At 44.3% G+C, this 14103-nt stretch overlaps 1 pseudogene; it reads right to left on the reverse strand.

Moving 5' to 3' along the window:
- Window positions 1-1334: 1334 nt before the first annotated feature.
- Window positions 1335-12066, reverse strand: LOC149979341 (uncharacterized; annotated as a pseudogene).
- Window positions 12067-14103: the final 2037 nt, after the last annotated feature.

The raw sequence follows: 14103 nt of genomic DNA on the forward strand, positions 1-14103 counted from the left end.
TGTAGGCTAACCCCATTCCATACAAATGTGCGCAGCTGCGACATTCAAACGTGGCTGCAAAGAAAACTAATGGGACTGTAGTGACTGTGTTGACCCCAAAATCTGGGGTGTGAACTATGTTTCTGTTCAAGCGTTGATTGACATGGTAATGGCTCTATAGTATTGGAGAAAAGTTTTTAAAAAACGGACCCCTCTGACGCTGTACGTTACATCGTGACGTGTCAAGGCGTAACATACTGCACTCAGAAAGCAACTAATTCTGTCTTACAGCCTCTCTCCACCAGGTATACACCACTTATCTCACCGTTTAAAAACAAGAAAGGGACAGTGATGGGGGTAAGGGGGAGATACCTAGTCATTTTTTTGCGTCATCACTGCACGCTATCATGACTCTCAAAAGCCGCCTTTTACTTCTAAAGATCACTTTAGCACCTCCCAAAAAAAAACAATTCAAATTCGACACAAACCTTCAAATAGGTATGTAATGACACATTATATAAGCTCTTTATAGTGTTTTTTTTAACATTTTAGAGGCGATAAGTTGGACAGATCGAGTGACAAAAACACTACATCTCTCCTTCTCACTATCACGCAATAGGTTTCGCTTCCCCACCCGCCATTCTTAAAAAGACCTGACGGAGCTCATTGCCTTCTTGAATTATGCAGAGATGGGCATCATGAAGGTCTCGTCATTGATTTTGTTGGAAAGGGGAGAAATTGTGCTTTACATTGGTATTGATATTACAGTTGATCTGGAAGTATTACGTTTTTTGGGCGCAAAAATAAAGTCAATTGTACGGACCAGCGTGATGTACAAAACTGAGTGAGTTTACGTTAATTGAGGAGAGATCTGGCAGGTAGCTGGCTCCAACCCCAAGCGTTATATGGACTTCCTGCCCCAACGAGGAAATGCTGTGTGTAACGGTTTTCTATATGGGAAAGAGAGTCGGACCAAAATGCGTCGTGGCTATTGAGATTCATGTTTCATAAAACAAAGTAAACACGAATCAATACAAAAAAAACAATAAACGTACCGTGAAAACCGAAACAGCCTAAACTGGTGCAAACTAACACTAGACAGTTACAAGGACAATCACCCACAAAACCCAACACCAAACAGGCTACCTAAATATGTTTCCCAATCAGAGACAATGACGAACACCTGCCTCTGATTGAGAACCATATCAGGCCAAACATAGAACTAGACAAACTAGACATGTAGCATAGAATGCCCACCCAGCTCACACCCTGACCAACCAAAACATAGAAACATACAAAGCAAACTATGGTCAGGGTGTGACACTGTGGTCGTTAAGGCAGGAAGTGCTTGGGGATTAAGGGGGAAGCAGCCTGCACAAAGGGGCAGAGGAGGTGAGAGACAACAGAGGTATGAAGAGTGAGTGAGTGAGTGAGAAGAGAGGTATGAAGAGTGAGTGAGAAGAGAGGTATGGAGAGGGAGAGACAAGGGAGGTATGAAGAGTGAGAGACAAGGGAGGTATGAAGAGTGAGAGACAAGGGAGGTATGAAGAGTGAGTGAGAAGAGAGGTATGGAGAGGGAGAGACAAGGGAGGTATGAAGAGTGAGAGACGAGAGGTATGAAGAGTGAGAGACAAGAGAGGTATGAAGAGTGAGTGAGAAGAGAGGTATGGAGAGGGAGAGACAACGGAGGTATGAAGAGTGAGAGACAAGGGAGGTATGAAGAGTGAGAGACAAGGGAGGTATGAAGAGTGAGAGACAAGGGAGGTATGAAGAGTGAGAGACAAGGGAGGTATGAAGAGTGAGACGAGAGGTATGAAGGGTGAGAGATAAAAGAGCTAAATCTGTGTGATTGCCCATTGCGACCTGGACTGTCGGACTACCCCCCCCCCCCCTGTGTACCAGACCGGATTGGCTGAGGACCCGAGTGTGAGGATTACCCCTGGAAAACGGAATGGACAAAGAGAATGGCTTGTGGACTGTGAGGTGATTGAATTCCAAAATCTACCAAAATCTCTAAGGAACTTTCCCTTTGCGTTCTAGTTGTGCTACTGGTGCCTGTTTTGTTATTGAACTTGGTGATGTGGAATCCCCACACCATTGATCTTGCCACAATATCTTCTGTGAATCCTTAAAGCAGACACATTTTGAGGATTGGTCGAAAATATCCATACTTTATTGTCCTCTATTAGGCTTCGGTACACTGGCAATGGTGTTTGGCATGGTGGGCTGTGGAAGTAGAGTGCTTGTGGCGAATGGTCTTGTCCAGTCAGCGGTGTACGGCCACCTGCATAAGACTGTCTTAGGAGGGCAGTTCTTACACAGTAGGAATGATTGTGTATGGGAGATTAAAGAGAAATGGTACCTCTCAATCACTCTCATACTCAACAATACATTTACTGTCTCTAAGCACAACCCTGCACAACCAAAACTCCCTTCCTCATCTCAAAGATCTGTCTGTAAACCTCCCACGTCCCCTTTGTCTTTGACAGATCGTTCTTGTAAATAGTAGCAGGGGATTTTTGTAGACGTGTCTTTGTATTGTGTTTTGAGAATCTGCAGAGAGAAGAATGAGGTGGGTGTCCAGAGCGTAGGCGTTGTTGATCTTCTCTGGTGGCGAGTGATTGGCTCAGAGTGATGTCACTCACAACACCGCAGCATCTACTGGGAGTGCTCACTGATGACCAGGCAGCTTCTGCCCCTTGGGTGATGCCATAGAGTTAAATTGGCAGTGCCCGTCTAAGAAGGCTCAAAGTCATTGGCCACAGATAAGTCAAAGTCTTTTCTCCAGTGATTGGACTGATGTGCGTTAACTTCATTGTTTACCACATCTTCTAGCCAGCCAAAAAGTTATTATGAATCATGTTGACTATCTCCGAGCAAATCATTTTCAAACTATGAAGAGAATGGAGAGATAAAACGTCTCGGTGCTCATCAGCCACTATAAACATTGAAATAAGACCACCCATTAAAAATAAAGCCAGCTAGAAAAGAAGATTAGACTGTGGTTGGTGGTGGATGGAAGCAGTGGCTAACATCTGTTCTGAGGTAGTTATACGACGCGGCTTGTTAATGTTTGATGCCACTGTTATACCCATGGAACTGTAACTATGCAATAGATGAAGCGAGGGAGTAACTTTATCAACTTTTTTGCTTTATTCTTAAACAGAGCATCTTAGTAAAAGATACACTCAGGATTGTATTTTCTCTGGGTTCCAACACTTTAATAATGTAGCAATATTGTTACATGCTTCCATGCTGAATCTTGACTATGGGAAGTAAAAGTATCATAAACGAATGTTATAATGTTTGTGTCTGTGGTGGTTTCGATCCATATGAGCTTTTTTGTTATTAAGTTTGCACAATCAATATTTGAATGTTAAAATTGCCACAGAACATACAGTATGAGTCACATTATAAAGTATAGATGGAAGGTATGGTACTCACGTCCTCCTGTTGACTTGGTGCAGCAGGAAAGTGTCATTCCCAAACTTCTCAAAAGTCTCGTAGTGATGTCTGTCCATATTACCTTAGTAGGAATTAAAGCAAAATAATCCTTTATTGCTTTCTGTCTATTCAAAACCTGTTCCACATCATCAATGGATTTAAACCTTGGCATATTTCTATTATGGTTGTGTGGGGAAATGTTTTGTCATTCTTATGACAAAACAGTGATTCAGTGATTCAAAAATATATTTTTTTCCCCCTCCAAAAAAAGAGAAAAATCCAAATAGTGTGTTGAATTGTTACTGATTCAAAAATACAGGAATTACTGAAGTAGTAATAGTAGTCGAAGCTCAAAATCAAATCCAATCAAATCAAATGTTATTTGTCACATACACATGGTTAGCAGATGTTAATGCGAGTGTAGAGAAATGCTTGTGCTTCTAGTTCCGACAATGCAGTAATAACCAATGAGTAATCTAACCGAATAATTTCACAACAGCTACTTTATACACACAAGTGTAAAGGGATGAACAATATGTACATAAAGATATAGAAATGAGTGATGTTACAGAACGGCATAGGCAAGATGCAGTAGATGGTGTCGAGTACAGTATATACATATGAGATGAGTAATGTAGGGTATGTAAACATTATTAAGTGGCACTGTTTATTGTTTTTACATGTATGGCAGCAGCCACTCAATGTTAGTGGTGACTGTTTAACAGTCTGATGGCCTTGAGATAGAAGCTGTTTTTCAGTCTCTTGGTCCCTGCTTTGATGCACCTGTACTGACCTCGCCTTCTGGATGATAGCGGGATGAACAGGCTGTTGTTGTCCTTGATCTTTATGGCCTTCCTGTGACATCGGGTGGTGTAGGTGTCCTGGAGGGCAGGTAGTTTGCCCCCGGTGATGCGTTGTGCAGACCTCACTACCCTCTGGAGAGCCTTACGGTTGTGGGCGGAGCAGTTGCCGTACCAGGCGGTGATTCAGCCCGACAGGATGCTCTCGATTGTGCATCAGTAAAAGTTTGTGAGTGCTTTTGGTGACTAGCCGAATTTCTTCAGCCTTCTGAGGTTGAAGATGCGCTGCTGCGCCTTCTTCACCACGCTAACTGTGTGGGTGAACCAATTCAGTTTGTCTGTGATGTGTACGCCGACGAACTTAACACTTTTACCCTCTCCACTACTGTCCCGTTGATGTGGATAGGGGGGTGCTCCCTCTGCTGTTTCCTGAAGTCCACAATCATCTCCTTTGTTTTGTTGACGTTGAGTGTGAGGTTATTTTCCTACACCACACTCCGAGGACCCTCACCTCCTCCCTGTAGGCCATCTTGTCGTTGTTGGTAATCAAGCCTACCACTGTAGTGTAGTCTGCAAACTTGATGATTGAGTTGGAGGCGTGCATGGCCACGCAGTCGTGGGTGAACAGGGAGTACAGGAGAGGGCTCAGAATGCACCCTTGTGGGGACCCAGTGTTGAGGATGAGCGGGGTGGAAATGTTGTTACCTACCCTCACCACCTGGGGGCAGCCCGTCAGGAAGTCCAGTACCCAGTTGCACAGCGCGGGGTCGAGACGCAGAGTTTGGAGGGTACTATGGTGTTAAATGCTGATCTGTAGTCGATGAACAGCATTCTCACATAGGTATTCGTCTTGTCCAGATGGGTTAGGGCAGTGTGCAGTGTGATTGTGATTGCGTCGTCTGTGGACCTATTGGGGCGGTAAGCAAATTGGAGTGGGTCTAGGGCGTCAGGTACGGTGGAGGTGATATGGTCCTTGACTAGTCTCTCAAAGCACTTCATGATGACGGAAGTGAGTGCTACGGGGCTGTAGTCGTTTAGCTCAGTTATCTTAGCTTTCTTGGGAACAGGAACAATGGTGGCCCTCTTGAAGCATGTGGGAACAGCAGACTGGGATAAGGATGGATTGAATATGTCTGTAAACACACCAGCCAGCTGGTCTGCGCATGCTCTGAGGACGCGGCTGAAAGAGACAAGGGGTTGACAAGGGGTCAATAGTACAGTAAACTGACAAAATGCAAGTAATAGGCCTACAGAGGACAGTTGTTGCCAAACATTTGGGGTCGTAAACCCATCTCAAAGCATTTGGAGCTTTTTCTTGTGACCAGTCATAAACCCAGAACAAAACGTAAAGTAAACTGTAGCCCACCAGTGCAACCCAACCAACCATTTGGGAAACGTTGGACTAGGACATAGTGCATGCCACTATCCACACACAAGCATAATAAGGAGGCACATTTAGTTGCTATCTGTGCTGATTGGACACACCAGTTAGATTGAATTATGAAAGCTGATTGGACCAACCGCCACACACCAGGAGAGGTGAAGAAGGTTCTGGAGAGTTTGTGGTGACATCTCTGATCTCCACGGTTACGTTGATGTGTCTACCTACCACTGGAGGGATTCGACAGAAACCCAGAGAGAAGACACACACACAAACACAGAGATAAAGAAAGCGAGAGGGAAATCAGTGGTAAGCCTTTAATAATAATAGTTATTTCCTTCTCTTTCTTTTGACACACAGATTCATCTCAGATGGGAGGTCTATATTTGATTGTTTTCACCTGTCAAGCTGAAAGGCAGCCATTGTAGCGTCTGCTTCCAACTCACACTCTCAAACACATAGATCCCCTAAACGCAGCTCACTCTCCAGATCCCAATCACCTGAATCCTTATCATCTGTCCACACACCCGCATGTCATTATCACACACTATTTAGTTCAGTTCTTTGCACCCCATCATTGTGAGGTATTGTTTGTTTTGGGACACACTTCTATTCGAAGTGCTGGGTTTCCTGTAATGTAATCCTCCCGTCTATGATAGTTTTGGCCTGCCTCACTAACGACGCCTTTTGCCTATTCCCTGCCTGTACTTTAGCCTAACGGATTTCCTGTTCTCAACCTATTGCCTGATCTCCCGAATGACGTTACTAGCCTTTTCTCTGCCTGTACTGTTGACCTTTTGGACCCCCAGTGTATGACCTTCTGCCTGCTCCTGGACCCAGCTACCTGCCTCCTCCTGTGGTCCTTTACAATTAAACACCTGCTGTGCCCTGCGCTTGAAACCAGCACTCTGTCTCCCATCGTGTTCATTACAGCAATCTCTGCCTTGTGTCTCTCAAAGTGAGAGAAGTAGAACAGGTTGAAGTCTGTCTCTGCATCTCCCTCCTGCAAGGATAGAACAAACACAGGACAATGTGATTTTGTCCCCCCTCCAAATTAAGATTACTGTGACTGACACAATAAAGTTGTATTGTTGTATAGTATCATATCGCATTGAAAATCATATCATACCATAGTATATCGTATTGTATATCATATTGTATTGTATATGATAATGTTATTTTATGAACTGCAATGTGCCTTTACTATTGTCCAGGTCGCCCTTAAATGCTGATAAGACAGTTGATGGTTTTCACGAAATCTAAGATGAAACTCTTAAAGCCAATTTATGCTTGATCCAAAATGTAGTTGGAGGCACCGTATGGAGGGCATGATGCAATTGTGGAGCCTCCGGAGACATGCAGAGGCCAAATTGAGCTCTGTACGGCATCTCCATGCCCACATTTTCTAACAATGCGGAGGGCTACATATAGCTCCGCATTAACATGATTGGTTGATGGTAGGTGGGGGTGGGAGGTCCAGTATAAACACAAACTCACTTCCTTGACAACTGCCTTGACAACAGCTCAACGAAGCGCAAGAAGTACAAATGCCTTCACTTCTGCAGAGGCCGTATCGCAGTAAATGCTGTATGGCCACTGCAGATGTCGGATTAACCAGTCACTATACAGGCGGCACAAGCAAATAGAAAGGGTATCAACTTACAAGTACTTGTTAGATGAGTGTCTCACATTTAAACCCAACACAGAGGGTCTTGTGAAAAAGCTCAAGCTCAAGTTGGGGTTTCAGGGACTAAGTCATTGGTAAGTTTTTTTTTTTTTTTTTTACAAGGCCATGGTAAGATAGCACCCATTTAACCTGTGTACCTAAATTGTCCAACAGATGAATGACAATTATCGCCTATGCTCACAGGACAGTATCTCCTGGTCTCTCTTGCAAAATAGATGTTTAATCTCAATGAGACTCACCTGGTCGAATAAAGGTAAAATAAATACATCTCATGTATCATATATCATATGGATTTTCGTGGATTTTTACCTCATGGCCTGTCCGTAGGTGGGGAATGACATGATCAGCTTGAGCTGGGGGCCCCCATTCTGCGCTGAAACACACATAACAGACAACGCACCAACATCACCATAACAATCACACACCAGCATGCAGACCCTCAGAACACACAGACATAACACATATTTTAAAACACAGGAAAGTCACAGGGTCTCCACAATGTTCAAAGGAAAATACACCATAATTACTTGTCTGACTGCACTGATGGGGTTATTTTGGTAATAGTGTAGTATTTCCAGTGGATTTTAAATAAATGCAGTTACCCCAGTTCTCCACAGGGGGTCATCATTGTGTAAAGTACAGAATGTGGCTGAACATCAAAAACTGTCTGGTATCAGTGGTGGTGATTCTAGAATCTCGGGGACTTTAGATAGGACGAGTAAGAGGAAGATGAGGAGGAGTATATGAAACGTGGCTATGGGCCAGCCCACACACAAGCTGATTATTGCGTAAACTTTAATGCTCAACACAATCTCCATATAGTATTCAAAGTGTGTGTGTGTGTGTGTGTGTGTGTGTGTGTGTGTGTGTGTGTGTGTGTGTGTGTGTGTGTGTGTATGCGTTGGTGTGTGAGTGGGATGTTTTTATGATCAGTGCAGGATTATATTGACTGACCTCAGAACAAAAGATCAGAGGAGCTGGAGATTTATTTATGACGTTCGATTATCTGGCTTTCAAGTTTCTACTCAGATTGTTTCTTCCCTCTCATTCATTTGCTGGCATTCTGGTTTGGTATAATCACTTTGTGTATTTTAAAGTTTAAGACAGAATCTTTTTCAGTGGATTTAGATTTTTATCCTAACAGTCTATGGTTGAATGGTTAGTGTTTAAGAATTGCTTTTGGCTTTTGTTTGTTTCTTCAGATTGTGTGTTTAATTATCATACACCCCGAGAGAAGACACACACACACACACACACACACACTGGGTTATTTTGACCCAGTTGGGTTGTGTGAATATGGATTATACAAACATGGGTTTATTTTACCATCAATTGTTTTGTTTTTTACCATTAGTTGGAATGACATAGCAGTTCCATAGGTTATTTTCAGGAGGTGTGGCCTACTAGAGACGTGGGTTTCAGACAATTATTTTTGGCCACCTGTAACAGTAAATGTATCTGAAAGCCATGCCCCTGCTAAGTCACACCTCTAGTCTTCTGAGCTCACCTACTGAGTCATATCTCGATAACACAGCATCAATAGCTCATCACCCAGCATCAATACCCCAGCAGTTTTTAAAGAAAACAACCCAACTAAGTGACCCAACGCCTTCAACACAGCACTTAGTTCAACCAAACAACTGAGCATTTTTTAGAGTGCATGCTACTTCGCTGTTTACATGTGAAAGATAAACAAATGGATCCCAACTAAGGCTTCTGAACATTCTCATAACAGACAGGATTTGAGGGCCATCAGAAAATGTTTTACAGCCTCCCAGGGTAATCTCTTCATTCACTGTAATGCCAACTCAAGTGTGTGTGTGTGTGTGTGTGTGTGTGTGTGTGTGTGTGTGTGTGTGTGTGTGTGTGTGTGTGTGTGCGTGCGTGTGACGTCTCGCTAGTGCTCCTCATGGAAGTTAGCACTCCTGAAGGAAGTTAGAGGTAGTTTCGCGAGCCAATGCTAACTAGTGTTAGGGTTGAATGGGTCTGCTGACACGAAGCTAGGTTTAGGGTTGGTGTTATGGCTAGGCTTAGGGTTGGTGTTATGGCTAGGCTTAGGGTTGGTGTTATGGCTAGGTTTAGGGTTGGTGTTATGGCTAGGCTTAGGGTTGAGCCGGGGTGTGGACATGAAGCTATGGTTAGGGTTATGGTTAGTGGTCTGTATAATTCAGGGACGGCAATGTACATTGAACAAAAAAATAAATGCAACATGTAAAGTGTTGGTCCCATGTTTCATGAGCTGAAATAAAAGATCCCAGAAATGTTACATACACAAAAAAAAAAGCTTATTTAGCTCAAATGTTACGCACAAATTGGTTTACATCCCTGTTAGTGAGCATTTCAAATTTTCCAAGATAATCCATCCATCTAAAAGCTGTGGCATATCAAGAAGCTGATTAAACAGCATGATCATTACACAGCTGCACCTTGTGCTGGGGACAATATAAGGCCATTCAGTTCGGCGTCGTAACCAACTTAATTGGGCAAATGGTGACCCTCAATGGCCACTGGCACGCTGAACAAGTGTGCTCTTCACAGATTAATCCCGGTTTCAAATGTACCGGACAAGATGGCATTGTATGGCGTTGTGTGGGTGAGCAGTTTGCTGATGTTATCATGGTGAACAGAGTGCCCTATGGTGGTGGTGGGGTTATGGTATGGGCAGGCATACGCTATGGACAACAGAAACAACAGCATTTTATTGATGGCAATTCATATGCACAGACATACCGTGACGAGATCCTGTGGCCCATTGTCGTGCCATTCATCCGCCACCATCACCTCATGTTTCAGCATGATAATGCACTGCCCCATGTCAGAAGGATATGTACACAATTCCTGGAAGTTGAAAATGTCACAGTTCTTCCATGGCCTGCATTCTCACCATTGAGCATGTTTGGGGATGCTTTGGTTCGACATGTACGACAGCGTGTTCCAGTTCCAGCCCAATATCCAGCAACTTCGCACAGCCATTGAAGAGGAGTGGGACAACATTCCACAAGCCACAATCAACATGCTGATTAACTCTATCCGAAGGAGATGTGTCAAGCTGCATGAGGCAAAGGGTGATCATACCAGATACTGACTGGTTTTCGGATCCAAGCCCCTACCTTTTTTTAACAGACGCATATCTGTACTCCCAGTCAAGTGAAATCCATAGATTAGGGACAAATGTATTTATTTAAAGGGACTGATTTCCTTATATGAACTGTAACTCAGTAAAATCTTTGAAATTGTTGCACGTTGCGCTTATGTTACTTCATGTCCAGTTCATGTTTGATTGATACAGTTGATCTCAACTCTGCTTAGTAACACAGTCATCTTGTTTGTGGATTTAGGGCTTCCTCTTGGGGTTGAAAGATAAGAGTACCACCACCATTTTAAGGCTCATTAATTTAACCCAACTGACTTGGAAGAGCTACAGTAGTTTGTTTAAAAACAAGCTACAGTGGTGCCACAGGCTACTGTACTGCAGACAGTCATGTTTGAATTACAATATTTGTGACTTAGTTGTGACGCAAAAAAAAGCAGTATAAACTAAAGGGCTACTTCAGGATTTTGGTAATGAGGCTCTTTATGTACTTTCCCGGAGTCAGGTGAACTCCTGGATACCCTTTTTAAGTCTCTGTGTCCAAATGAACGAAGTTAGAGGTAATTTTATGAGCTAATACTAACTAGCTTGCTAGTATCCTAGCAGATACCCATAGACTTCCAGTCATTGCGCTAACGCTAGCCTGACCCAGCACAGCCCTAACCCTAGCTTCCTGTCCACACCCCAGCTCAACATCAAACCCTAGCCATAACCCGAACCCTAACCTTCGCTTCACCATGTCCACACCCCGGCTCAACCCTAACCTTAGTCTTAATCCTAATCTTAGCTACATGTTCACACCCCTGCTCAACCCTTTCACCTGCGCTGAGGATGCGTTGTGTGGCCATCTGTTGAGTCACCTCGGCAACACTAGGGTGATTCCTGTCATACAGCTCCCAGCGAGAGATCCCAAGGTGGTACCTCAGCCAGGCGGGTTGGGTCTACGCACTTCACGTCCAATTAGCTCGGTCATAGCCATCCTCTTCGCTGTCACTCTGACTATCAGGAAAGAGCAGGGGAAGATGGATGGGAAAACTGGCCAATTAAGCAATGAGCATCACAAATGTATGAGAAAAGTAATATGTCATGACAGAATTATATACTTTGTTGTTATCAGTGGTTTTCCACTCCTCTTTCTCTCACTTACCACTCACTATCTTCACTACTTTTGTCACTGTCATCCTCCTCATCTTCCTCCTCACTGTCCTCCCCCTTATTCTTTGGCTTCAACTTCAGCAGCCAATCGTCTTCCAGCAGATGTGGGTGTAGCAGGTTGTACAACGGGTGGCTCGAGCTTGGGGCGACTGTGGACCTGTTGGCTCACTTTGATGGCCATTTTGGTTCCAATCAGCTTTTTGTCCTTCTCCTTCTCCTTGACCATGTTGAATGAGGCCTCCGCCTTGTGGTCTATGTGGGCGGCCATTTTGGTAAAGTCTCCATTCATGAGACTTGTTGGTCATTTGTGTGGGCTGCTTTGTGAGGAAAGGGAGTGAGATCTCCCCTGTTGTCCAAGGGGACCAGTTCCAGGAAAAGAGAAAGAAGAGGAGGAGGAACAGGAGGAGGAGGAGGAGGGGGTAACACAGGATGTTTGGAGGACGGAGAGACAGAAGAGGGCCAGGACGAGGTGGAGAGCCGGGGACAGACATGCCAATACCAGACAGACGGAATTAGAGAGACGTCCCATGCCATGCTGAGAGAGAGTGAAAACTTCAATTCACATTACCTCCAAACATAATGTGCTTCATAATATTAGAATCTCTGAAGAAGGCAGTTGTTGAGTCAAGAGTCATGACAGATTAACAGGCATAAAGGAAACCAGGGGAAATATAACAGAGACATAGCCTGGCAAGCAGGTGGACAGACAGACAGAAAAGACAGCCAGCCAGCCAGCTATCAAGACAGCCAGCCAGTATTCCTGGTGCTTCAGAAAGAGGCAGACAAGGCCTCCCGGGTGGCGCAGTGGTCTAAGGCACTGCATCGCAGTGCTAGCTGTGCCACCAGAGATTCTGGGTTCGGGCCCAGGCTCTGTCGCAGCCGTCCGTGACCGGGAGGCCCATGGGGTGACGCACAATTGGCTCCGCGTCATTAGGGAGGGTTTGGCTGGCAGGGATATCCTTGTCTCATCGCGCACTAGTGACTCCTGTGGCGGGCTGGGCGCAGTGCTCGCTGACCAGGTCACCAGGTGTACGGTGTTTCCTCCGACACATTGGTGTGGCTGAGTCCATGCGGGAGTTGCAGTGATGAGACAAGACTGTAACTACTACCAATTGGATACCATGAAATTGGGGAGAAAAAAGGGGTAAAAAAAAGAGACAGACAAGTATGCAGCAGACCAGCCAGACAGAAACAGCCAGACAGTATTCTTGGTGCCTCAGAAAGAGACAGACAGACAGACCTAGTGCTATCCAGCCACAGTAATTCCTGGTGCTCCAAAAACACCTCTAATAATCTCTTCTCTCCATCAAAGCACCGCTAAAGATAATCAATGTTTTATTCAAGGCCCACCGCTCCAACATTCACAGTATGAAGCAGCAGCTGGCTAATGCATTACTAACTTTGTTTTTTCACAATGTGCCAAGAAGTTGTAAGACTCTCTTCCTCTCTCTGGCTCCTCAAAATGACATTTGTAGTATATTTTCATTTTGTCCATTTTTCCCTTTCTCTCCCTGACAGACTGCTGATATTGATCCTGTTATCTGTGTGGTCACGCTAGTTCTTTCATGCCCTGACCTTAGCTATCTTTGTTTTCTTTAATTGTTTTGGTTAGGTCAGGGTGTGACGAGGGTGGTATGTGTGTTTTTGGCTTGTCTAGGGTTTTTTGTATATCTATGGGGTTTTGGTTTGTCTAGATAAATGTAGGTCTATGGTGGCCTGAATTGGTTCCCAATCAGAGACAGCTGTTTATCGTTGTCTCTGATTGGGGATCCTATTTAGGTTGCCATTTTCCATTTTGGTTTTGTGGGTTATTGTCTATGTGTAGTTGCATGTCAGCACTCGTGTGTATAGCTTCACGGTCATTTTGTTAGTTTGTTCAGTGTTCTTCATTTAAATAAAGAAGAATGTATTCATCTCTTCATCTCAGCCTTGGTCTACTCGTTATGACGGACCTGACAAGTTCAAACATAACAGAGGAAGGAGCCAGGTTAGAGTGCCCTGGATGGATGTTACAGTGAGGAAGGGACATTCATACACTTTACCCCTTTTTTTTAGACCAGACACTTGCAATAGAAATACATATTTTAATGTGCAATTGGATTGAATTGTAGATGATTTATTACACATGACACACACGCGCGCTGGCTCTCATTCTCTATTGACTGGCTCCCATTCTCTATTTGCAGCCTCATTAGTCTACAGCCCCCAGCCCTCCGTCTACTTAGTGTGCATGCCAAGTGGCAGCCTATTCCCTATTTAGTGCACTCCTTTTGACCACCAGGGCCCTCCCTCCAGACACAGGCACGCGCACATAGTGTAGTGGTACGTCTCTTCTGACTTTACAAAGCACCCATGAACACAGACCAGATCAAATATTTGTACTCCGCCTCTCCTCTCAGCTTCATCCATCTCTCCTCAATTTCCACACTCCCCGCTTCCTTTTACCCTCCCTCCAGCACTCTTACCTGCTGATAAATGCATTCTTTATCTACATCTATCCCTTTAATTCCTTCCCTCCGTCCCTGATTATTTCCTGGTGGGTCCAATTTATTCCCTAGTATGCTGT

This window comes from Oncorhynchus mykiss, chromosome 12, assembly GCF_057628025.1.
Source record: "Oncorhynchus mykiss isolate SJ-2025 chromosome 12, ASM5762802v1, whole genome shotgun sequence".
In the NCBI taxonomy this organism is placed as follows: Eukaryota; Metazoa; Chordata; class Actinopteri; order Salmoniformes; family Salmonidae; genus Oncorhynchus; species Oncorhynchus mykiss.